We start from the raw sequence: 26,646 nt of genomic DNA, 5'->3' as shown, positions 1-26,646 counted from the left end.
GTGTGTTTGTTGAATCGCATGAAACTTTAGAGGGTCAATGAGGAGAAAATGCAATCCATGGGCAGAGCGTGGCGGACGACTGCCTCAGGCTGCCGAGAAGTAGAGTGGCCATTGGTTACACCCTTAAAAGCCGGGGGTGTGGTTGGTCATGGGCATGGGCCACTGGCACAAGAGGAACGTTTCCTATTGACGGCAGTAGTTACAAGAAGCTCACCCTGCAAGCTGCTCCCAGCCACCCTCGTTCCCCACCAGCACCACCTAGTGTTGACCCTCTGCATGACGCGGCATGCACTTAGAGGTCAAATCTATCCAGACGAGTACACAGCAGGCCCCTGTGACCTACACAAAGCAGTCCCAGTAACGACCCTAACATCCGTGAGGAGCACTTGGAAAAGATACAGGAAGGAAGCAGCGGGGACGACGACAGAGGTGAGGGTCTGGGTGGGAGACATGGGGTGGTGGAGGCAGTGTTGGTTTAAGTGTGGACGTTCACATGTAGTAGAGGAGATGACAAATGAAGAGAGAGGACGGGCCAGTTTGTCTTCACCTGTCACCACTTACTATGATGGAAAGCTCATCCCAAATATATTAGTCCAGTGGAAAGGCCTCAGCTCCCCCTTGTCTGCTGATTTTTAGTTGTGGGTTTCCCGGTGGGCTAAGCGCCCTCACTGCAAATTCATCTGCATGACAGGTCAGCCTCTGTCCAGCGATGTCGCAGGCCAGGCGGCGCAGGGCGGGCAAGGGTGGCGATGTCACGGGGGCCCCCGAGCTGTGATATCACCAGCAGGAGAAGTCTCTGGCACCCGCACGGACCCCAGCGGCCTGTGCTGATGGATGGCTGGGGGGGGGGGGGGGATTGAAGAGGCAGTAGACAGTCAGGGGGATGGTGCCGTGGCCGCTCGGGTTTCAGACTGGGGAGGGTGGGTGTAGTGAGATTACAGGCAGGGAATGCATGGGCTCCCGTCTGAGGCCTGGCTGGCCGGGCTGGTTCTGCAGGTCCTGACTAACGCTGCCTGTCTGCCCCCCCCCCCTCCGGAGCTGGGCGTGATTCACGGCTCCCTCCCTGTGCATGGGCTGCTTCCCGCACTAGTCACTCTCTCTCTCTCTACCCTTGCACAGCGGAGGAGACTGGTGACCCTCCCAGTGCGTTTATCTTTAGCACCAGAATCTAAAAATAGGGCCCAGGCTGCCCATTGTCAGAGCTTCCAAAGGGCGTTGGCTGCTGGCAGTCAGGGAGAGCCCTGGGCCGGCTGAACCCCTCCTGCTTCCCTCAGGCTCTGGCCCACTCTTGCTTAATCTCTCTCTGGCTCTCTCCCTCCCCTTTTCTGTACTTCTCTCTCCCTCCCTCTCCTCCTTTTTAGCTCTGATGCTGTGTGGCTCCATTATTTTTTTTTTTAACTGCTGCAGGACTTGGCCAGAGATGAAAGAGGGAGCAGAGCCATGAAAGGGGGGGGGGGGAGGAAAGCAGAGAGAGCCAGTCTGCTCCCCTCCCCCCTCCCGCTGGCTGGGCTGGCGCTGGGTTTGGCTGAGCCCCGTTTGGTGGAGGCAGTTCCTGTCTCGGCTCTAATGAAAGCTTTCTTTCCTGGTATTATTTGCTGCTGCTGCTGCTAACCAGCTCCTTCTGTCGCTGGCGTGCGACCCGCCCTCCCACTGCCACAGCAATCCTACCCTGTCCCGGTAAAAATAACCCAGGGGACTACAGTGCGCCCTTCTGACAGGTGGGCAAGGGCTGATCTGCCCAAGAATTGCCCTGCTCCCTACCCCCCCCCCCCACACACACACACAACTTTCAGGGTACAGGAACCGCCCTGCTCCCTACCCCACACACACACAACTTTCAGGGTACAGGGACTGCCCTGCTCCCTACCCCATACACACACAACTTTCAGGGTACAGGAACCACCCTGCTCCCTACCCCACACACACACAACTTTCAGGGTACAGGGACTGCCCTGCTCCCTACCCCATACACACACAACTTTCAGGGTACAGGAACCGCCCTGCTCCCTACCCCACACACACACAACTTTCAGGGTACAGGGACTGCCCTGCTACCTACCCCATACACACACAACTTTCAGGGTACAGGAACCGCCCTGCTCCCTACCCCACACACACACAACTTTCAGGGTACAGGGACTGCCCTGCTTCCTACCCCATACACACACAACTTTCAGGGTACAGGGACTGCCCTGCTCCCTACCCCACACGCACACAACTTTCAGGGTACAGGGACCGCCCTGCTCCCTACCCCACACACACACAACTTTCAGGGTACAGGGACTGCCCTGCTCCCTACCCCATACACACACTATTTTCAGGGTACAGGGACTGCCCTGCTCCCTACCCCATACACACACAACTTTCAGGATACAGAAACTGCCCTGCTCCCTACCCCATACACACACAACTTTCAGGGTACAGGGACTGCCCTGCTCCCTACCCCATACACCCACAACTTTCAGGGTACAGGGACTGCCCTGCTACCTACCCCATACACACACAACTTTCAGGGTACAGGAACCGCCCTGCTCCCTACCCCACACACACACAACTTTCAGGGTACAGGGACTGCCCTGCTCCCTACCCCATACACACACAACTTTCAGGGTACAGGAACCGCCCTGCTCCCTACCCCACACACACACAACTTTCAGGGTACAGGGACTGCCCTGCTCCCTACCCCATACACACACAACTTTCAGGGTACAGGGACTGCCCTGCTCCCTACCCCACACGCACACAACTTTCAGGGTACAGGAACCGCCCTGCTCCCTACCCCATACACACACAACTTTCAGGGTACAGGGACTGCCCTGCTCCCTACCCCACACGCACACAACTTTCAGGGTACAGGGACCGCCCTGCTCCCTACCCCATACGCACACAACTTTCAGGGTACAGGGACTGCCCTGCTCCCTACCCCATACACCCACACAACTTTCAGGGTACAGGGACTGCCCTGCTCCCTACCCCATACACCCACAACTTTCAGGATACAGGGACCGCCCTGCTCCCTACCCCACACACACACAACTTTCAGGGTACAGGGACTGCCCTGCTCCCTACCCCATACACACACAACTTTCAGGATACAGAAACCGCCCTGCTCCATACCCCACACAGAGCCGCCCTCCTGCTGCCACAGCAATCCTACCGTGTCCCGGTAAAAATAACCCAGGGGACTACAGTGCGCCCTTCTGACAGGTGGGCAAGGGCTGATCTGCCCAAGAATTGCCCTGCTCCCTACCCCCCCCCCCCCCCACACACACAACTTTCAGGGTACAGGGACTGCCCTGCTACCTACCCCATACACACACAACTTTCAGGGTACAGGGACTGCCCTGCTCCCTACCCCATACACACACAACTTTCAGGGTACAGGAACCGCCCTGCTCCCTACCCCACACACACACAACTTTCAGGGTACAGGGACGGCCCTGCTACCTACCCCATACACACACAACTTTCAGGGTACAGGGACTGCCCTGCTCCCTACCCCCCACACACACAACTTTCAGGGTACAGGGACGGCCCTGCTCCCTACCCCACACACACACAACTTTCAGGGTACAGGGACGGCCCTGCTCCCTACCCCACACACACACAACTTTCAGGGTACAGGGACAGCCCTGCTCCCTACCCCATACACACACAACTTTCAGGATACAGGGACTGCCCTGCTCCCTACCCCATACACACACAACTTTCAGGGTACAGGAACTGCCCTGCTCCCTACCCCATACACACACAGCTTTCAGAGTACAGGGACCGCCCTGCTCCCTACCCCACACGCACACAACTTTCAGGGTACAGGAACTGCCCTGCTCCCTACCCCACACGCACACAACTTTCAGGGTACAGGAACTGCCCTGCTCTGTACCCCACACAGACACAATTTTAAGGGTACAAGAACTGCCCTGCTCCCTACCCCCTACACACACAACTTTCAGGATACAGGAACTGCCCTGCTCCCTACCCCATACACACACAACTTTCAGGGTACAGGAACCGCCCTGCTCCCTGCCCCATACACACACAACGTTCAGGGTACAGGAACTGCCCTGCTCCCTACCCCATACACACACCACATTCGGGGTACAGGAACTGCCCTGCTCCCTGCCCCATACACACACAACTTTCAGGGTACAGGAACCGCCCTGCTCCCTACCCCATACACACACAACTTTCAGGGTACTGGAACCGCCTTGCTGCCCCTCCCCCCTCCCTTTCCATCCACCAGAGCAGAACTGTCTGGGCAGTCAGGGGGTTACTTCTGTGAAACCTGGCAGCTGCAGAGCCAACCTAGCGGAGGAAAATCCACCTGCGTTTGTTCAAGTTTCTGGCCCATTCCCTGCCTTCCTGCTCTGACTCTCCTGCAGGCCTGACCTTCCACACTTTTGGAGTGTTTTCTCCTTCCTTTTCGTTCTGTGCTTTGTAGTCCCTCCTGGTAGCATTCAAGTCTTACTGTGGGGGTAGCTCAGCCATGAACTCCGCATTTGCTGGAGGTGGGGGGTGCTTTCTGCATGTGCCCATGATCATGGTGAAGCTGCCTGTAATTACAGAGCAACCCCAGGAAGGAATTACATGAATTATAAAGGTATCTCTGCTTTCCGTCTACTCACATATTTCTCATAACGTCAGAGCACATCTGTGCGTTTGTTTGCACGGAGGTCCAATACCTTAAGAAAGCTTCAGCAAACGTGAGAAATTAGTATTTAAAAAGGTATGATCTGCAGACCCATTGATAAAAATGTGAGGAAAATGTCCACGGGGCCCAGAGCCAGTCCTGCCTCCAGCACACAGAGCGCAGTCTCCAGTGCCCGGAGGCAGAGAGAGGGAGAGGGCTCCCCGTCCGGCCCGCGCGCTGCAAGCACAGGAAGGGCCATTCAGGGCCTGGTGGTCAGTGGCACCGGCTCCGAGGTTAATCTCCCTGCTGAGCTCTTCCCTTCTCAGTCATCCGGGAGCTCACAGCCCCTGGGAAGGGGAGGGAGTTGGAGCCATCGCGCAATGGCGACACCTAATGGCCAGATTTAGGGCGTGCGGTTTCAGAGGGAGCCCTGGTGTTCGTGCCCCGGCCGGGAGTGTCGCCGCAGTGACTGGACTGAAGTAAACTGGGAGGGGAGATAAAACGGGGGTAAAAAAAAAAAAGTCCCCAGGTCAAAAATGAACAGAAGAAATAAAATTCAGCGGAGAAAAGCGGCATATTTCCTATTTTCTAAGCCACGGATCAGGGCTGGTAGATTGTTCTTGTGCAGCCCTATGTGACAGGAGGCTCCTAATCTGAGTGCTGAGCTGCTTTAAGATCGTGTTTGATCAGAAGTGTGCAAACGAGGAGGTGAATGAAGGCGTAGACTGTCCCTTATACAGAGGGTCACGCCTCCTCTTTATGGGACCTGATGCAAAAAGCTGAGCCTTGAAACAATCAGGCTGAGCGCACCCTTTAGCCCCCCTCTGACCGTGTGTTTTTGACGCGCTATTATTACCTCTTATACAGTAAGGGGGTAGTAATAGCACGTGGAAAACGCGCGGCTAACCCCCCCCCCCCCCCCCCGAAACTAATAGCGCTCATCACATGCAAATGCACGTTGATGGGCCTATTAGTTACTCACCCGAAATACAGAAAGTAAAATGTGCGGTCAAGCCGCACATTTTACTCTCAGAAATTAACGCCTGCCCGAAGCAGCCGTTGATTTTAGACGGCACCGGGCAAGTGTACAGAAAGCAGAAAAAACTGCTTTTCTGTACACCCTCCGACTTAATATCATAGCGATATTAAGTCGGAGGCCCCAAAAATAAAAAAACCCCAACAACTTCATTAAAAAAAAAAAAAAAATCTGCCTGCGACCCGCGGGATGGAAGACGGACGCTCAATTTTTGCTGGCGTCTGTTTTCCGAACCCGTGGCTGTCAGCTGGTAAAATTAAGCGTCGGCTGTCAGACCCGCTGACAGCCGCCGCTTCCGCCAATAAGGAGGCGCTAGGGACGGGCCCTCATTTGCATACTGAATCGCGCGCCCAGGAGAGTGGCCTGAGCGAGCGCGTGCCTCGGAGCGCCGGCTCTCCCGCGGAGCTTATTGAATCAGCCTGGTGTGTGTGTGTGTGGAAATTCAGAGCCCAATTTCATAAAGCACAAATTCGTTTTATTAACTCGCCATGCGGTGAACGGATGGTGCGCTAATACGTCGGGAGTTTAAAAAAAAATGCGCACAAACCGGAAAATGTGCGCCGAGGAAAGGCTTAGTGCACAGAAATCATATTTCAGGAACAATTAATGATTTCCGTGTAGGAAATATCATTCGTGTGTATAAAAAATGTTTTCTGTGCTGAAAATATTTTTTTTTGTGTGCAGAAATCATATTTTATGTGCAGAAATCATAAATTGTGCACATAACCCAAGTTTTCTGAGCATAAAATATAGGTTCTGCACACAAAATACCAACTACAGGTCCCAGCTTCCGCCTGCACACTAACAGTAGCCCTGGCAACTTTATTCCACCTGGGACTGGGAGTTAATTTTTGAAGAAAGTACAAGACAAGCCAGCGCCTCTCTGCACACAGAAGGGTGGTAATAGCTATAGCTAATACCTTTATTTGCATGGGATTTGCATGCGAGGGCGCTAATTTAAATGCGCATTGTTGTACGCAAAACTCTTTGCCGCCTCGGCAGTGCAGTTATTGTACAAAAAAAATGTGTGCAGACAGCTGTGGCTTCATTTGTGGCCGAGCCTCAATAGCAGTGATCCTCGGGCGTCAGTGCCAGGCCTGTTCCTGGCTCCATAACGCAGTGGTTATGTCCTAGAAAGTCAAACGCTGGGGATCCTGTACACATGAGCAGCTGAGCATTATTCCCAAAGAGGAACCAGGACGTGTGGGGGAGAGGCATTCTGCTTTCACTGTTTCTCACTGCGGGAGTGGGAGTGGGCAGGGCCCATGGGTTCTCAGGGGAAATTCTAGTTTAACTGATGACATGGGAAAAAAAAATCTCTACTAACATAATGGGACATGTGCTGTAAATGAAGTAGCCTTTTACAGGCAAGAAAGACCATCTTTGGGTATTTCTCACATGGAGCAGGAAATGAAGATCATTCTCAGGTGTTTCTATACCTTCCATCTCACTATCACACGGTACAGGGAATAAAGGCCATCCCCAGGCGTTTCTGTCCCTTCTGTCTCACCGCATCACACGGTGCAATGAATAAAGACCATCCCCAGGTGTTTCTGTCCCTTCTGTCTCACCGCATCACACGGTGCAGGGAATAAAGGCCATCCCCAGGTGTTTCTGTCCCTTCTGTCTCACTGTATCACACGGTGCAGTGAATAAAGGCCATCCCCAGGTGTTTCTGTCCCTTCTGTCTCACCGCATCACACGGTGCAGGGAATAAAGGCCATCCCCAGGCGTTTCTGTCCCTTCTGTCTCAATACATCACATGGTGCAGTGAATAAAGGCCATCCCAGGCATTTCTATCCCTTCTGTCTTACCGCATCACACGGTGCAGTGAAAAAAGGCCATCCCCAGGCGTTTGTCCCTTCTGTCTCACTGCATCACACGGTGCAGTGAATAAAGGCCATCCCCAGGCGTTTCTGTCCCTTTTGTCTCACCGCATCACATGGTGCAGGGAAAAAAGACCAACCCCAGGCATTTCTGTCTCACCGCATCACATGTGCAGGGAATAAAGGCCATCCCAGGCATTTCTATCCCTTCTGTCTAACTGCATCACACGGTGCAGTGAATAAAGGCCATCCCCAGGGGTTTCTGTGCCTTCTATATCACCGCATCACACGGTGCAGTGAATAAAGGCCATCCCCAGGTATTTCTGTCCCTTCTGTCTCACCGCATCACACGGTGCAGGGTTTAAAGATCATCCCCAGGCATTTCTGCCCCTTCTGTCTCACCGCATCACACGGTGCAGTGAATAAAGGCCATTCCCAGGCGTTTCTGTCCCTTCTGTCTCACCGCATCACATGGTGCAGTGAATAAAGACCATCTCAAGGCATTTCTATCCCTTCTATCTCACTGCATCACATGGTGCAGGGAATAAAGACCATCTCAAGGCATTTCTATCCCTTCTATCTCACTGTATCACATTGCAGGGAATAAAGATCATCTCTAGATATTTCTATCCCTTTTATCTCTGTGGAGCAAGGAATAAAAATCATCCACAGGTATTTCTGTCCCTTCTATCTCCCTGTCTCACATAGTGCAAGGAATAAAGACCATCCCCAGCTGTTTCCATTCCTTCTGTCTCACTGTATAAAGACCATCTCCAGGTATTTTTGTCTCTTGCGTCACACTGTAAGGGCAGGGGTATTCCCAGGTGTTTGGAAAGGCTCTGGCAGTTAGACTGGTGGGCGATGCACCCTGCCTCTCAGGTGTGCAGTGGTCTGCATTATTGTCTGAAGTCGCTCTCTGCCCACATTCACGCCTTGGCCTCCCCATGGCCACACTGTGTGCATTTCTCACAATGCAGACTCCCGTTATTGGCAACGTCGGATGATTATTCCAAATGCTTACACATAGGCATGGGGTTTAATTTCATGAAAAGCTTGGGCTAAATGAAGACTTTGTCAAGAAAATTCATTTTCAAAGGAGAGAAAAAAAAAAAAAAAAGGAAAAGCAGTGATGCTAACGTGAAGATCCCCCTCTGGTGGTGAGAGATGAGAACTGCTGCTGCTGAGGATAGAGCAGATCAACCCCTGAGCCTGCTGGAGCACTTCCTTTGGCTGCTAGAGCTGCTGTTTCCTTACCTTTGTGGTGCTCAGGTAACTTATAATGCACTGGTCCTTATAGTAATGAACTGCACCACTCCTGATAATGCCCTGGTATGATGGTGGCCCTGGGCATTATCACGTCTTCGCATGCAGTGGCGCTTATAATAGTGGAAGAGTAGGCTTGTAGTTAGAAGCAGTGGCTAAAAGCCAAGGGTTAAAATCCCGCTGGTGCTCCCTGGGAAAAAAACAATTCATTCTCCTTTGCCTCAGCTGCAAATTAATGTATTTCATCGTTTTTTTACAAGTAGTAGACCAGTCGCCCTCAGTTGAAAGGATGTTTTTTTTTTTATTAAGGAAACAATAGTTGCACGGGGTAAAAACACAGAGTGCCCAACTCTGGCCGAGTTTCGCCCAAGATTAGGGCTGCATCAGGGCGTCCATACATCGATTATGATAAATGCAAAGTTATCCTCCCAAAAGGACTTGTTACCCCATCTATTAACGATGCTGCACACGCGGCAACATTCATTTACACGTGAACGAGGGCGTTACATGAATCCCACCAGTTCAAGCAGACATAGTATAGACGCACCTTCTGAAAAGTCGATCAGTTAATCAGATGTTGTTTCTGCATGTAGTCACTGCCATTTTTTTATAGTGCTGTTGTTACCATATTTTTATGGTGCTGCCGGTATCATTTTTGCAGTATATATGGATTTTTGCCGTATATGTGGAAAAAAGGATTTGCATTCACAAAAAAGTGGGGAGTAGCTTGCTTGTTACGGCAGTTACTACCCCAAACCAAATAAGCCTGATACTTCACTTTCAATGCATATCCAGCATAGATCTCTCTTTCAGCGGCAGGGGAGAAAGACTGATACTTCATGCATATCCAGCATAGCTCTCTGCTTCAGGGGCAAGGGAGAAAGACTGATACTTCATGCATATCCAGCATAGCTCTCTGCTTCAACAGCAGGGGAGAAAGTCTGATACTTCATTTTCAATGCATATTCAGCATAGCTCTCTGCTTCAACAGCAGGGGAGAAAGTCTGATACTTCACTTTCAATGCATATTCAGCATAGCTCTCTGCTTCAATGGCAGGGGAGAAAGACTGATACTTCACGCATTTCCAGCATAGCTCTGCTTCAACGGCAGGGGAGAAAGTCTGATACTTCACGCATATCCAGCATAGCTGTCTGCTTCAACGGCAGGGGAGAAAGTCTGATACTTCACTTTTAATGCATATCCAGCATAGCTCTCTGCTTCAACGGCAGGGGAGAAAGTCTGATACTTCACGCATATCCAGCATAGCTGTCTGCTTCAACGGCAGGGGAGAAAGTCTGATACTTCACTTTCAATGCATATCCAGCATAACTCTCTGCTTCAACGGCAGGAGGGAATGAAGAAAAGTGGATCTATATACAGACAAGGACTGAATTATATAGTCTGGGTAAACAAATAAGCATGGGTGTAGCTTGCTTATTGCGGCAGTTACTACCCCTAAATAATTAAGCTAGATATTTCACTTAGATGCAGCTCCAACACTGCTCTCTATATTAATGGTGGGGGTGGAAGAGAAATAGAACCAAAAGGTTACTAAGAGCCAAGAGTAACAGATAACTATGGGAAAAAAAAAAGTGCGAAACTTGCTGGGCAGACTGGATGGGCCGTTTGGTCTTCTGCTGTCATTTCTATGTTTCTATATGTTTCTATGTTGATTCACATCTAATTGATTGACTTTTCCAAAGGTGCACCTATGCTATATCTGTATGGACCCCCTGATGCAGTCCTAATCTTGGGCGAAAGTCGGCCAGAGTCGGGCACTTCGGGCACTCTGTATTTTATCCTGTGTAACTATTGCTTCCTTATTAAAAACATCCCTTCAACTGAGGGCGACTGGTCTACGTCTTGTTTCATCTGCTTCCTGGCTTTAATGGACCGTCTTCTGTGCTGTTTTCTGGTTTCATCGTTTTTTATAAACCACCTCCCCAGTTCTTACAGACTGCCCAGCACAATGGAGAGTAAATATCAACAAATACCACAATATACACAAACAATAAAATGTTAACACGAAAGCCACAACCAAACCATACAATGAACATAAGATATGTTAGTGCGTGAGCCCTCTGGGGACCTGAATGTAAACCATTTCGACATGGCTGACCTGTCACAAAAAGTGAAATATACATTAAGAAATTAAATTATAATACATTGCAACTTCTGCTGATGACAATTCCCAGGGCTTTCCGCTTCTTTCCGAAATCTGCTCACAGGTTTCCATCCTGTACTGTAAGAATATACAAAAACCTGCCACCTGACATCTAGGGGCTTCTGCAGCGCACATGTACCGATCCGAGAAAAGCTCACATAAGTTCCACCGCTTTGTTCAGGTAGGGGGCAAAGTGCTTGCAAATCCTTTTGTGATGCGGGGAAATAAAGATTAAAAAATTAAAAAAAATAAAATACGATCAGGCTTTTTCCAAGAGAAAGAAAGGTGTGCAACTTCCCTTTCACCAGTAGGTGGTGCAATTTAGCTGTGTTTGTCATTGGAAGATTACAGTTCAAAGTAATCCCCTCCCCCCCGCGGAGGTGCCACTGTAATTAGCTTAGCATTAAAAGTGTGAATTCAGCGCACTGTTTCCCTAATGCACACATTTTTTTCACTGCTGATGCAGTAAGCTAATGGTACGCAAATGCACGGAGAGTTAAAAAAAAACGTGCACACAAATCAGAAAATGAGCGCAAACAAAAGACAGCACACAGAAAAAAACATGATGCATGCACGCAAAGAATGTTCTCTGCACATAAAACCCAGAGTTCAGGTCCCAGCACTGGAATTTCAGCTTCTGCTCACAGACTGAAACCGGCGCTGGAAACTTTACCCCACCTTTGACCAGGAGTAGCTTTGCCAGTGTTAAGACAGCAGGATTTAAGCCAGAGCATCTCTGTGCGTCAGTGGGCGTGTAATAGCTAATGCCTTCAATCTGCACGAGATTTCCATGCAAAGGCGCTAAGCGGAGAGTACAGATCTACGCGCACAATTCTCATGCACAAAACTCCTTGCTGCATCGCATGCACTCTGCCAGGTGCAGTTTATTACACTGGGCTCAGAGTGATTGAGAAACGATCTGACCTTTATCAGGCTCAAACTTAAGAATGGTGCAGTTTCCATCCCCAGGCATCACTACACAGACACATTGGCCTAATAAAGGTCCCTTGCCTTTCAAATACTTACGGGCCAATACAGTAAAAATCGCAGGAGAGCGGGCGAGTGCCCGCTTTCCCGGTGTGCGCACATGCCACTCTCCTGTGTGCGTGATACAGTAAATAAATTTATTTAAATTAGGCCCTGCGGTAAAAAGAGGCGCTAGGGACACTAGCACATCCCTAGCGCCTCTTTTTGGACAGGAGCGGCGGCTGTCAGCGGGTTTGACAGCCGACGCTCAATTTTGCCGGCGTTGGTTCTCAAACCCGCTGACAGCCACGGGTTCGGAAACTGGATGCCGGCAAAATTGAGCGTCCGGTTTTCAACCCGCGAGCCGATTTCAATTTTTTTTTTTTTTTTTTTTACTTTTTTAAACTTTCGGGACCTCTGACTTAATATCGCCATGATATTAAGTTGGAGGGTGCACAGAAAAGCAGTTTTTCTGCTTTTCTGTGCACTTTCCTGTGCCCGGAGAAATTAGCGCCTACCTTTGGGTAGGCGCTAATTTCTGAAAGTAAAATGTGCGGCTTGGCTGCACATTTTGCTTTCTGAATCGCGCGGGAATACCTAATAGCGCCCGCAACATGCATTTGCATGTTGCGGGCGCTATTAGATTTGGGGTGGTTGGACGCGCGTTTTGGACGCACTATTACCCCTTACTGAATAAGGGGTAAAGCTAGCGCGTCGAAAACACGCGTCCAAATGCCGGCTAACAGTGCGCTCCATCGGAGCACTGTACTGTATCGACCTGTTTGTTAACTGATTTTATTTTTGGTGCATTAACAGGGTTTTCTCTGTTCTCTAACACAACAGCTTTGAAATGCTGCTTTACAGGTGGTGCTGTGCTGGTGTTGGCCAGCAGATGTCGCTGCAAGACCAGGCACTGACACCACTCCTAGGGGCCTCTAGGTAGTATTTCAGCAGCTGCTTCGGGCTTGTGCAGGCTGCGGCACAGGAGCTTGAGCCAGGAATAGAACCCGTCTGAGTGCCCACCCCCGTGACACAGGATTGGTTCTCATTAAACTTGTGGAAGAAGAGAGACGATTAGTATCTTGTCGTTAAGGGAATCCTCATAGATTCCTTGCACTGTCACCAGCTCCAAAGGGGCAGTCCCAACTTTTGGTGAGTCACTCTGAGCAAAACAACCACCGAGAACGTGGCACCCAGCTTCCCACGAATGGACGGGCCACGTGACTGCACTCAGGTTTCGTGGTTAGTGGCCAGGACTCGCTCACCTCCCGTCGTCTCTTGAGCTCGCTCTTCCCTGACTCCCAGGACGAAATGAATCGATATTTGGTGGTCACTCTGACTGGGCATCCAGCCTGAGGAAGGGCGTCCCAGGGCAGTGTCACCCTGAGCAATCAGAGCTATAGCACCAGAACTAAAAGCGGCATGACCCGGATGCTGTATATCTCACCCTGCTGCCTAAACCTGAGCTCTGCTCCAGAAATCCAGGGCAAAATGTACCTCAAAGGTCACCAGGGAATTCAGGCACCAAAGAATCCCCCTTTTGCACAAGTTTCATCATTTTACAGTTCTGAGTTTCTTTCTGATTAGTTTATATTTAGTCAATTTAACAATTTTTCTAAGGACACACCTGAAAGAGAAACAGCCTCACAGATATAAAGATTAAAAGCGAATAAGGAAAATAAAAAAATGTGTTATCTCTGAAAGGCACACCCAAGTCCTTTTGAAGGGAGGGAGGGAGGATTTTCACCCTTAATAAGGATCCGGCCTCGGGGAAGACCTACAGACATGCAGCAGACTTTCCCAGCTACTGAAGGAAATAGGGGCCTCCGAAGAACAAAGCCTCCATCATGGTTGTAGAATTATTTTTATCCTCCCCATCCAATGGCAAGAGCACAAAAAAAAAAAAGTTAGGAATCCGAGGTTCAGTAATAAACGTTTCCTGCCCCTTCCCGAGTTACTAATTAAAAGTAGTGCAGAAGACACGAGTTCAAATTAACACCATTGCTCCAAACATAGCAAGAAAGAAAAAAGAAGCCAAGAATCCAATCAACTTTCCTCAAAATGGCTTCTCAGGCCTCTGCAAGGGACTCAGATGTCTCGAGATGTCACTTCTTCCCCCATCCGAGAGGCCCTCGGTTGATCTGGGTCACAAAAGGCCGTGGCGGCGATGCGGTAATAGCCCGGAGATGGAGCCCGCTGCATCCATCACGTCTGCGAACTTTCTGCTTCTTGTCCGGAGAGCACTGCCGGAGGAAAGGCCTTCATCTTTATCCTTAAACCCCGACCCCTGTGTTATCCCAACCGTAGAATCAGCGAAGGCCTCACCTTGTGGAAGGGGCAGAAGATCTCATGCTAAGACTTTCAGCTCTCACAGTAGTAATGTCCGAGGCCTATTCCCATCCAGTGCAGAACAGAATTAACTCTTTAGCGAGAGGCGAAGTCTCGTTCTTTAATCGAACAATTACAGATCCAAGAAGGAATCAAGGGAAGGAAATTCCTCCCTCTCAGCCATCCAACAGGAACAGGGATTCTCCGTAGTTTGGAAAGATTTTGTCTTCTTTCACATTTAATTGATGGCCTGTCCCACAGGCCGAGGTGATGTGCACAGGCTTCTCCTTAATTATGGAATGTGGTGTGGTTACTGTTCCCAAACTTTTGCTGTTAAGAGTTTCCACTTTAGCTTGCGCGACTCTGAACGTCTTCCTGGAGTGTTTTGTATTTTTTTTGCATGCGTTTGAACCTCCAAAAGTTTCCCAGTAGCTTCCAAGGTTATTAGGGGAAACATCTACACTGATCGGTATATAAAAAATAAATAAATAATATCAAGTCCAGGGCTAACACCGCAGCCTCCATCCAGCCTAGATTTACCTTTAAATAAAAACCCACAAATTGTTTGGGGAAACTGGAAAAAAGGGTTTGGACAGGATCCTGGAGGAGAAGTCCATAAGCCAGGTGGACTTGGGAAAGCCACTGCTTATCCCGAGTAAGAAGCACTGGATTTATTCTTTGGGATCCTGCCGGGTACTTGTCATCTGCATTGGCCACTGTCAAGAGACAGGAAGCTGGGCTCCAGGGACCTTTGGTCTGATCCAGCGCGGCACCTCTTCATCGAAATCTCCATTCCAGAGAAGAAGTAGCAAAGGGAAACCTTCCCAGTTTCAGGGACGGAAGGAGCCAGTCCAGAGCCAGCGGCATCCTGGAAAGACATCACAGGGGCAGCAGAAGAAGAGGCGGAGGGTGCAGAGGGGCCTGTCCCCGAGCTGAGCGCTGAGGCAAACCCCAAAGTTCCCTCCGGCCTGCGTCGTGGCCTCCTCAGTGGCTCTCTGCGTGCCACCGGGCTCTGGGATCGGATTCCAGCGACTCTAGCACAGATCTCCGCCGGCCGGCAGACTTCCAGGACTGAGAGTCTATCCGGGGGTGCCGGCGACTGAGAGGACTTCTCTCCGGAACAAAAGCCACCTTTGATAACAAATTAGTCCACGGGGGCCCAAAGATCAAAGCCTTTATCTGCGGCATTGCAAGCTTTAACCCTTCCCTTTCCCCAGCTCTGGGTCACGGGAGAGCTAAAGCAGAAGGGAAAAAAAAGAGCAAGTAAGAGCAGGTCCGAACATGCAATAACCATCTTGGATTCAGAAGGGCAAGCCCTGTTCATGTCAGAATCAAGAGTGACAGAAGAGTGGGAGGCCCACCAGTTTAGATTTGCCATGAATAAAACCTCAAACTGTCTGAGGAAACAAAAAAACCCCCAAACAACCCAACAACATAATCCCTCTGATAATTCACATTCATATGGAATCTTCAAATAGATTTAAAAAAAACCCCCAAAAAACATTCTGGATTCTTTCTAATCCTAATCCCCTTTTGTGTTACTTTAGAAACATCTGGGAACACCCCCCCCCCCCCCCCCCCCCCGGTTTTATGTGCCATAAACAAAACACCTGAATCGTTACAGGGAAAAAAAAAAGCTTTGCGGCCCTTGTAACAGCGATGGGGCGTGGCAGGGAAGCCAACACCTCCACCCTTATCTTCAAAACTTCTACAACATGACCTTTCACGACCTCTAATGGAGACGTCCTAGGAACCTCTGGAAAATCACAGAGCCGCGCGTTGTTTCCTGGGCTCCACTTAATGCCACTGAAATCCGCCTTAGCCCCTGAGAACGAGATTCGGACCAGGGCTGGCGCTGGCGTTTTTGCTGCCCCCGTGCGTGTCCCGGACACACCAAACAAACGCCCGGCACCCTCCAGCGATACAAACTTTAAAAACTGACCCCCATCCCCCGGCCCCCTGGAACCCATGGCTGGCGCGAGGGTGTTAGGGGCCCTCGTGAACCTTATAGCCTTGCACAATGCCGCTCTCCCTGCCCATTCCACACCCACACAAGAGTTGTGCCTTTCTAATAACATTTTACATGTAAAATATCAAAGAATTCTAAGATGAAAATATCATTCACATTAAATTTACATGCACCGCTGTGATGCCAACCAGAAATCCCTGCAAAAACACTCTTGGAACCCGTATGGTATTAGGCCTATTGGGATGTGTGTTGGGTGTAGGCTTGACCCTCCGAAAGCCCTAAAACACTAATACACTTCCTGTTAGGAGAATGCCTCCCCTCAGTCACACATGCAGAACATAAACCTACCCTCACCAAATACAAAATAGAGCAGCCATAAAGCAGAAATACACACGCATAGACAAAATCTGAACTGGAAACTGCAAGAAGCCAGACCCTCTATGCAGTGCAACAATGAAAAAACAAAACCATCACCATTCCTCAAACATCAAAAAATAAAATCCAAAAATAAATTAAATACATAATCATAATACTAAAAGCATACTAATAATATTAAAAAACAGCTAATGAATACAGGATCATATTATTAAAAACTCATATACAAGTTTTTTAAAATGTCCCAAACACCAATAAAATATTTCAAGGATTTTAAAATTCACGCTCTCCATACCTGGGAAATTTGATTTCCAGTCACCCTGAGATTGTCATGGATTAGTGGGAAAGGGATGCACAAACTTTCTTATATATACACATGCACACACAAGCTCATACACACATACGCTCCCTCTCAGACAAACCCTCAGGCATCTCCAGATCTTCTTCAGTTGGGATCTACCAGCAGCCCCGTGCTCTTCTCTTCATTTCAGTTGCTGGCAGGTTGGGATCCACCTGTAGTCCCATTCTCTCTCTCCCACACACACACAATCCAGGCAAACTCTCATTCTCTCTTACACACACACAATCCAGGCAAGCTCTCATTCTCTCTTACACACACACAATCCAGGCAAGCTCTCATTCTCTCTTACACACACACAATCCAGGCAAGCTCTCATTCTCTCTTACACACACACAATCCAGACAAGCTCTCGTTCTCTCTTACACACACACAAGCCAGACAAGCTCTCATTCTCTCTTACACACACAAGCCAGACAAGCTGCCATTCTCTCTTACACACACAAGCCAGACAAGCTGCCATTCTCTCTTACACACACACAATCCAGACAAGCTCCCATTCATACCCACATACTCCAGGCAGGCTTCCATTCAGATTCACCCAAATCCCAGGCAGGGTTCTATTCTTACTCACACCCTGCCCATCCCATTCATGCATGTGTGCACACACACACACACACACACACACACACACACACACCCATCCCAGGCAGCCTCCCATTCATTCACACAAACATGCAACCCAGGCAGTCAGGGTCCTCCTCTGCTGTTGCTGCCAGCCTGTATTTTGGGGAAAGCAGCCGCTCTGCAGTTCTTCCTGCAAGCTGGCACCAAGGTATTTCAATACTTGCGGTGCTAGCACTTCCTGTATTCTCATCTCCTACAACGCGAGATGAGAATTCAGGAAGTGTCATGATAGCACCACAAGTGTTGAATACAGCAGGGCCAGCACTTAAGGATTAGCGGAAGGATGGGCTTTGTGTTCTACTCTGGTCTCCTGCTTCTTCTGCCACCGGTAGGATGGGGTCCACTGGCGGTAGCACAAGGGCCTCTCCCTGCTCCCGATGCCACCCCTCCGAGTCTGCCACCCTGTGCAATTCCATGGTTTGCACTTCCGGGCACCAGGCCTGATCAGGACCCTCTGTTTCTTTGCCTAATCAATAATATGATCTGTTATGGCAGTTTCAGGCTGGGTGTGGAGGAGCCAGGGATTAGAACTGAGGCATAGGGAGATAAGTGACTCATCCAAGGTCAGAGAGTCAGTGCCAGAGCTGGGATTAGAAATGAGGCATAGGGAGATAAGTGACTCATCCAAGGTCAGAGAGTCAGTGCCAGAGCTGGGATTAGAAATGAGGCATAGGGAGATAAGTGACTCATCCAAGGTCAGAGAGTCAGTGCCAGAGCTGGGATTAGAAATGAGGCATAGGGAGATAAGTGACTCATCCAAGGTCAGAGAGTCAGTGCCAGAGCTGGGATTAGAACTGAGGCATAGGGAGATAAGTGACTCATCCAAGGTCAGAGAGTCAGTGCCAGAGCTGGGATTAGAACTGAGGCATAGGGAGATAAGTGATCCACCCAGAGCTATATAGAGTCAGTGACAGAGCTGGGGATTAGAACTGAAGCACAGGGGGTTAAAGTGGCTCATTTAGGTGCACACACAGAGGCAGACTTTGAAACATGGGGTTACAATGAAGGTATAGGGAGATAAGTGACTCACCTCAGGGTCACACATGGAGAATGCCACACTGGATTTAGCACTGTTGCACAGGAAGATAAGTGACTCACCCAGGGTCATACAATAGTGACACAACCAGGATTGGATCTGAGGCACAGGGGGATAAGTGACTCATCCAGGGTCACACACGTTAATTGCCAGACCTGGGATTGGAACTGAGGCACAGGGTGATAGAGTGACTCACCCAGGGCCATACAGTCAGTGGCAGAGCCAGGGATTAGAATTCAAGCCCAGGGAGTTAAAGTGACTCATTCAAGACCACACACAGAAGCAAACTTTGAAACATATCCACACAGCCCCGTAGAAGCTCTCTGCTTCAACGGCAGGGGAGAAGAAAAACTGATACTTCATGCATATCCAGCATAGCTCTCTGCTTCAACAGCAGGGGAGAAGAAAAACTGATACTTCTCCCATATCCAGCATAGCTCTCTGCTTCAACGGCAGGGGAGAAGAAAAACTGATACTTCTCCCATATCCAGCATAGCTCTCTGCTTCAACGGCAGGGGAGAAGAAAAACTGATACTTCACGCATATCCAGCATAGCTCTCTGCTTCAATGGCAGGGGAGAAGAAAAACTGATACTTCACGCATATCCAGCATAGCTCTCTGCTTCAACGGCAGGGGAGAAGAAAAACTAATACTTCACGCATATCCAGCATAGCTCCCTGCTTCAATGGCAGGGGAGAAGTAAAACTAATACTTCACGCATATCCAGCATAGCTCTGTGCTTCAACGGCAGGGGAGAAGAAAAACTGATACTTCACGCATATCCAGCATAGCTCTCTGCTTCAACGGCAGGGGAGAAGAAAAACAACCAATAAGGGCTGAATAACATAGTCTGGGTAAAACAAATAAGCATGGGTGTAGATTGCTTATTGCGGCGGTTATTACCCCTACTACCCCTAACTAATCAAGCTTGATATTTCACTCGGATGCAGCTCCATCACTGCTCTCTACATTAATGGTGGGGGTGGAAGGGAAATAGAACCAAAGAGCTAAGAGAAACAGATAAGTATGAGAAAAAAATATGTGAAGCTTGCTGGGCAGACTGGATGGGCCGTTTGGTCTTCTTCTGCCGTCATTTCTATGTTTCTATGTTTCTAGATGTGCATATACGGGTCCACACAGATTTATATAGGTGTGCATATATGGGACCACACAGATTTATATATATGTACATATATGGGACCACACAGATTTATATATATATGTGCATATATGGGTCCACACAGATTTATATATATATGTGCATATATGGGACCACACAGATTTATATATATATGTGCATATACGGGTCCACACAGATTTGATTCAGTAAGTTAGAATCTGGATGGCGCATTTTGCACAGGTTTTAAAATATGTGTTCTCCACCTCCCAAAGTACGCACGTACTATTCAGTATGTGCAATACTTAGCGTGCACGCGGGATGCTCAGTACATGCATACTGTTTCTCATCTGTGTGCACCCGCTTACGGTTATGCTGGGGCAGGCTTATTCCAAAATGTTCCCCAAACTCCACCGCCCGGGACGTGGGCAGGCTAGCCTCCCTGGCGGTCACAAATGAGCACCTGCTGTTCTCCACCAGGGGGAGGGGCCTCTCACAACTCAAGGACCATGAGCCAGGCCTGGCAGGGCCTCCACCGGCAGTTTAATCACGGAGCCTCCTACCTCTAGGAAGTAAATACCTCGGGCGAGCTAAGGGTTAAAAGAGCACAAGCAAGAGCAGCTAGCGTGCACGAGCAAAAATGCATGACCCTGGTGGGGGCCCTTGCACGTGTTAAGGGGCTTCCCTCACTCATTGACTCGCTGGAGCAGCTTCATATCCAGAGGGAGGAACGTCAGAGAGCAGCAGCAATGCCCTTATAGCACTAGCAAAACTCCAGGGTGGGTGGAACTGGGCAAAGGGCAACCAAGGCTACAGCTCTTAGCATGAAAGGGTCATTTCATGTGACAAGGGTTTTTTTTTAGGGGGAAGGGGCAGAAACCTTACAGCACAGATGGGTGTCAGAAGGGGCAAGGATTAGTGGGAATGAATGGAAACATGCCACTGAGGATGTCACCTAGCATGCATCATGCAGTTATGAACATTGCATTCCAGCTTCTTATCTGTACAGATTGAAGACCTCAAGAAGGCCTGGGAGCTGTGCCACCTTGAGGGGGGGGCTGGCTGTTTCTGCTGTTTGCCAGGCAGGAAGAAGCCAGGGGTAAGTTCCCTAAACGCCCATCAGGAGAGATGTCGGTATAGTCTTGTCTATTTGCTGCTTCCATCACAGACAAGAGTCTGTTAAATTCTAACCTCAACTGGATCAACCCCCCTCTCCTCCCCTGAACCTCCAAGAGACCTACCCGCTCAGCCCTCCAAGGAACACTTCGTGCCCAATCTATCAAATCTTTTAAACTCTCCTCCACTATAAACAGAGCCTTTTCACTTGCCGGCCCCACCATATGGAACTCCCTGCCCCATGATATCCGCATGGACATATACTCCCACTTTAAAAAAAAAACTGAAAACCTGGCTCTTTCAACAAGCCTACACCATGTCACCCCCCATTACATAAACTTCACTGTGTTGTATCCACTGATATTTTATTATGAACGCCTTATGCCCGATGATTGTGTACTATGCACTCCTTTGTATATAGTTAGGGTTACAGCTCTTTTTCATTGCATCTCCGCATTGATTTTGTTATATGTAAGGGTTACTCCCAAAAGTTAATTGTATTTTTCCTTGTTATCTTTATCTGTTATTTGTACGGGCCCCGCCCGAAGGTTTTGTTTTTTGTGAACCGATGCGATGTGCGAATGGACATCGGTATAAAAGAGACGTTAAATAAATAAATAAATAAATAAATAAATATTGCACAGCCAGCCAACAATACCCTGTATCAGCCAACAGTTGAAGTATCCTTCATGCACATAAAGCGTCTTCCTTCCAGAACCCATAAGCAACCATCCAGTGGAATGGCAGACACAGCACAACCAACTGGGTTATGGCCTGCAATGTCACTTTTACTGCACTCATAGGCCCAACTATATAAATATGTAGAGTTTCAAGGCAGCTCCAAACACCGTTACCAGAGAATCTCTGTGCTGTCCTTCCAACAAGCATCTTTTGCCTTGTTGGCGGCATGTTGGCCATTGAAGTGCTGGAATCCAAGACACAGTCCAACACATAGCACTCAGCCTCAGGGGCTACCTCGGAGCCGTTAGCGCTAGTTAGGCCCACGCTGCACAGAAGCAAACATTTCTAATAGAGCCTGTGTATGGCTGCTCTGCCTTTGCACTATATTTAAATATATGTATAGATGTTTCTTAATTATGCTGCCACCCTGTATCATCTTGTTGATACTGAAGTTTAGCTTCTCTACATGTTATAGAGCTCTCCCTCCTGACTGATTATCTTTTTAATGATTCTGAGTATTGAATCTTTTCTGCTTTGCTTGTTTCTCTCTCTCTATAAACATATATACGCCTTTTGCCTCTTTTTGTCGGCCCCTTGCCACTGGTGTTATGATCAGCGGTCCGCGGGCTATCCCTCACTGACCGCCACTTTCATTTCTATCCCGGTCCAGTAAACAAAGCCGCCCTTCAACGCATGCCACCATCCGACACGGCTGAGACGTCACCTATGCTTCTCGCTCACACCCGGGCTGATTTAAAGGGACCGCGGCGGGAAAACTTCCGTGGCCCCACTTGATGACCTGATTAGTCTTGGCCATAAAAGGCCCTTTTCTTCCTGCAACCTGTGCCTCGGCAACAGGTCAACTACCATGTGTAGTGCTAGTTACCCCTTTGAGTTCCTGGTCTTTGTTTCTGTGTTCCTGGTCCTCGTCTTGGCAGTCCCTGGTCATCTTCTCTGAGTTCTTCATCTTTGTCCTGTGGTCAGTCATAAGAACATAAGAAATTGCCATTCTGGGTTAGACCAAAGGTCCATCAAGCCCAGCATCCTGTTTCCAACTGTGGCCAATCCAAGTCACAAGTACCTGGCAAGTACCCAAACATCAGATAAATCACAATTCTACTATTGCCTATTAAATACCATAATAGTACTTTATGGATTTTTCCTCTAGGAACTTATCCAAACCTTTTTTTAAACACTAACTGCTGTAACCACATCCTCTGGAATGAATTCCAGAGTTTAACTATGTGTTGAGTGAAAAAGAATTTTCTTTGATTTGTTTTAAATGAGCTACTTGCAAACTTCATGGAGTGCCCCCCTGGTCCTTCTATTATCTGTCTCCTCTTGCTGCCTGTGCTGTTCCTCACTTCCCAGCCTGCCTATCCATCCCACCTTTCTCTTGGATGGATCTCTTGTTCTGACTTCAGCCAGCTTCTCCCTTGACTACGACTGAACTCTGCTTGCCACTGACCACTGCCTGAGTCTCGACTACGATTGAACTCCGCCTGCCAATGACCACTGCCTGACTCTCGACCACACCTGAACGCTACCTGCCCCGACTGCTGCCTGTCTCTGACTACGCCTGTACTCAGCCTGCCTGGACCCTGGCCTTTAGCTTGACCATCTAGACGGATCTCCACCTCATCAACAGAGACCTGCCCCTAAATCTGCCGGCCTCAGAACCCGAGGGCTTAACCTAAGGGGAATGAGGGCTGATATAGGTGAAACTCCAATTGGGCTTCTGCCACAGCCAGCTCCACCAGCTGATGGTGGGGACTTGCAGGGCTCCTCCCTGCAGGTTGCACCAACTCTACCTCAATCCAAGGGTCCACGCTCGCAATAACTAGGAATACCTGGGACAATTTGTCTCTTGTAATTTCCTTCAGTTGGAACTGGGCTCTCTGCAGGCTAGCAGGCTAGGTTCTTGTGGCCTGGTTTGGCCACTGTTGGGAACAGGATGCTGGGCGTGATGGACCTTTGGTCTGACCCAGCATGGCAATTTCTTATGTTCTTATGTTCTTAGCAGCTCCTTCTGAAACCTGTCTCAAGCTCTGCAGAAGCATTGCTTTTCACCATTCATATTCTACAGTTTCTATTTCAGCTCCAGTTGCTTCCTTTGGACCACTGAGCTACCAGACAGAAATTGTTACAGCTGTGACAGTCTCTTCTATCTGTGCGGCTACTCGTGATGCCTTCTCATTACCTGAATGTTAAACTGTTTATCATTCTATTAAATGTTGTTTGGTATTCAAGGACTGAGTTTTCTCTGGCATTTGAAGCTCAAGCTAAAAGGATTGAGGGCTGAGGGTAGTACAGTGAAAAGCAACGAAAAAAACATTTAAAATTGAAGAAGTTATCACTGGAAATCTAGCTTTTTGAACTCTTCTAGGAAAACAAGCAACAAAGTCACTTCAGTCTCCAAATTCAGCTCAGTTTTACTGTTTGCATCTCTCAAAAATCATTCAAGTGTCAGTTATACAGCCAAGAGCAGTTTCAGATCCCCCACTGGTTCCCCCCTCCATTATTTATTTATTTAAAATTTTTTATATACCGCAAACAATAAGACATTTACATGTCCGTCTAGGTGGTTTACAAATATACATACATAAGTTAAAATAGTCAAGCGCAACAAATTTACCTACGAAGGTTAATAGCCTACAGATAGGGTCCTTCATTTTTAGCCTAAACTGATTTTCACCCATAAATTCCCAGATTTTTCCAAAAGCGATAAAAGCAAGTTTGCTTACCGTAAACGATGTTTCCGTAGATAGCAGGATGAATTAGCCATGCTGTCATGGGATCTGTCAATCAGGCCCGGGAGGCGGAGCTTGTCAAAGCAGAGAACAGAGCTTTGCTCTCTGCGGCTGCGCGTATGTTCCCGCGCAGGAAAGTAACGGACTCTCCTCAGTCTGTAATTAAGCTGTAGTGTAGTCGAAGACTAGGTGACTGCCAGGGAGGAGGGTGGGTCAGCATGGCTAATTCATCCTGCTATCTACGGAAACATCGTTTACGGTAAGCAAACTTGCTTTTTCCCGTCGATAGCAGGGCTGAATTAGCCATGCTGTCATGGGAGTCCAAAGCTCCCGATCACGTCATATATGACATATGTGGTTGGACGTGATCATTGACAGTGTGGCAGTCACTGTGGACAGGAGGATAGAGAGTGCAGTATTGCTTGCCCTATCTTCGCATCCGTGGTTGCTTGCTGGTCAAGGCAGTAATGAGATGTGAAGGTATGCAGTGATGACCATGTAGCTGCCTTACAAATGTCTATGGGTTGCACATTCTTCAGGTGTGCCAAGGATGTTGCTACTGCTCTGACTTGGTGAGCTTTAGGAGTAGATTGTAAATGTAAATTCTGTTTGTCGTAGCAGAATTTGATGCATTGCGCTATCCAACTGGAGATGGTGCGTTTGGCTACTGGCAGTCCAGGAGCCTTCGGGTCGTAGGAAACAAAGAGTTGAGAAACACGGGAGTCCGAGTTCGTCCTTTCTTTGTAGTGTGTTAAAGCTCTTTTACAATCCAGTGTGTGCAGTAGCTTTTCCCTATCGTTTGCATGAGGTTTAGGGAAAAATATTGGTAATTCCATTGACTGATTGAGATGGAATGGGGTAACTACCTTTGGTAGGAAGGATGGGTGAGTTCGTAGAACTACCTTTTGTTGATGAAATTGCAAGTATGGAGGATAGTGGACCAAAGCTTGTAACTCACTAACTCTCCGTGCTGATGTTACTGCAACCAGGAATACTACCTTCCAAGTGAGGTATTTCATGTGTACTGAGTCCATAGGTTCAAATGGAGAAAGCATGAGCTGTTCCAGAACTATGTTGAGGTTCCATGGAACTGGAGGTTTGGATACCGGAGGACGAATGTGTGTTAAACCCTTTATGAAACGAGTCAGTAATGGGTGATTGGATATAGGAATGTCATTGATTGGTCTATGATAGGCGCCTATGGCGCTGAGATGAACTCTGATGGATGATGTTGCTAGTCCAACTACATATAGAGAATGAAGATAATCAATGAGCAATTCCGGGGAGCAGTCCAATGGCGGTACACCTTTGGAAGTGCACCAGGTAGAGTAGCGTTTCCATTTATAGCTATAATTTTTCCTGGTTGAGAGTTTTCTTGATTGTAACAAGATGAATTGTGCTGAAGTGGAAACTCCTTGTTCTGTCAGAAGGAGCCTTTCAATCTCCAAGCTGTTAAGTGTAGAGATGAGTGTAGCGGGTGTAGGAGTGTTCCTTGCTCTTGGCTTAGAAGATCTTGACGATTCGGTAATAGAATTGGATCCTTGATGGATAGTCGAAGTAGGAAACTGTACCATGGTTGCCTCGGCCATGCCGGGGCTATGAGTATCAGTTGAGCTTTGTCCGCTATGCACTTCTGAATTGTTCTTGTTATGAGAGGTATGGGAGGAAAGGCATACAGAAGGCCTGTCGTCCACGGAATGAGGAAGGCATCTTGAGCAATCCTGAATTGGCTTGGCCTTATCGAGCAGAATTGGGAGACTTGAGAATTGATCTCTGTTGCAAAGAGAAATATGTCCTGGACTACTTCTGAGTTGAGTGTCCATTTGTGGGGATGAAAGATGCGGCTTAGTCTGTCCGCTCTTGTGTTTGCAACTCCTGGTAGGTAAGTTGCTTGCAGGTGTATGCAATTTTTGTGAGCATGTTCGAAGATTGTCAGGGTCTCTTTGCAGAGGGGCCATGAACCGGACCCTCCTTGTTTGTTGATGTAAAACATCGCTACTTGGTTGTCTGTGTAGATCATGACCCTGCGTCCCTTCAGGTGGTCTTGGAAGACTCGCAATGCATTGCGAATCGCTCTGAGTTCCAGTAGATTTATTTGTAGATTCTGTTCTGAGAGTGTCCATAATCCTTGGGTTTCGTAAGTCTCGAGGTGTGCACCCCATCCTTTGCGAGATGCATCTGTGGTTAGGACTGCATTGTGAGGAGGGGGGCTGAACAGTGCTCCCTTGGACATGGTGGAGTCTAGGAGCCACCATGCTATATCTTTTTTCATTTCTGCAGTCAGCAATACTTTTTGCGTCAAGGGCTGTGAATGCTGTTTCCACTGTCGTTTCAGACCCCATTGTAGGCGTCTCATGTGTAGCCTGGTGTTGGGCACCATGAAATTCGCCGCTGCCATGTGGC

This window comes from Rhinatrema bivittatum, chromosome 9 (assembly GCF_901001135.1).
Source record: "Rhinatrema bivittatum chromosome 9, aRhiBiv1.1, whole genome shotgun sequence".
Lineage (NCBI taxonomy): Eukaryota > Metazoa > Chordata > Amphibia > Gymnophiona > Rhinatrematidae > Rhinatrema > Rhinatrema bivittatum.
The sequence above is the reverse complement of the archived record's forward strand: the minus strand, read 5'-3'. Positions refer to the sequence as shown.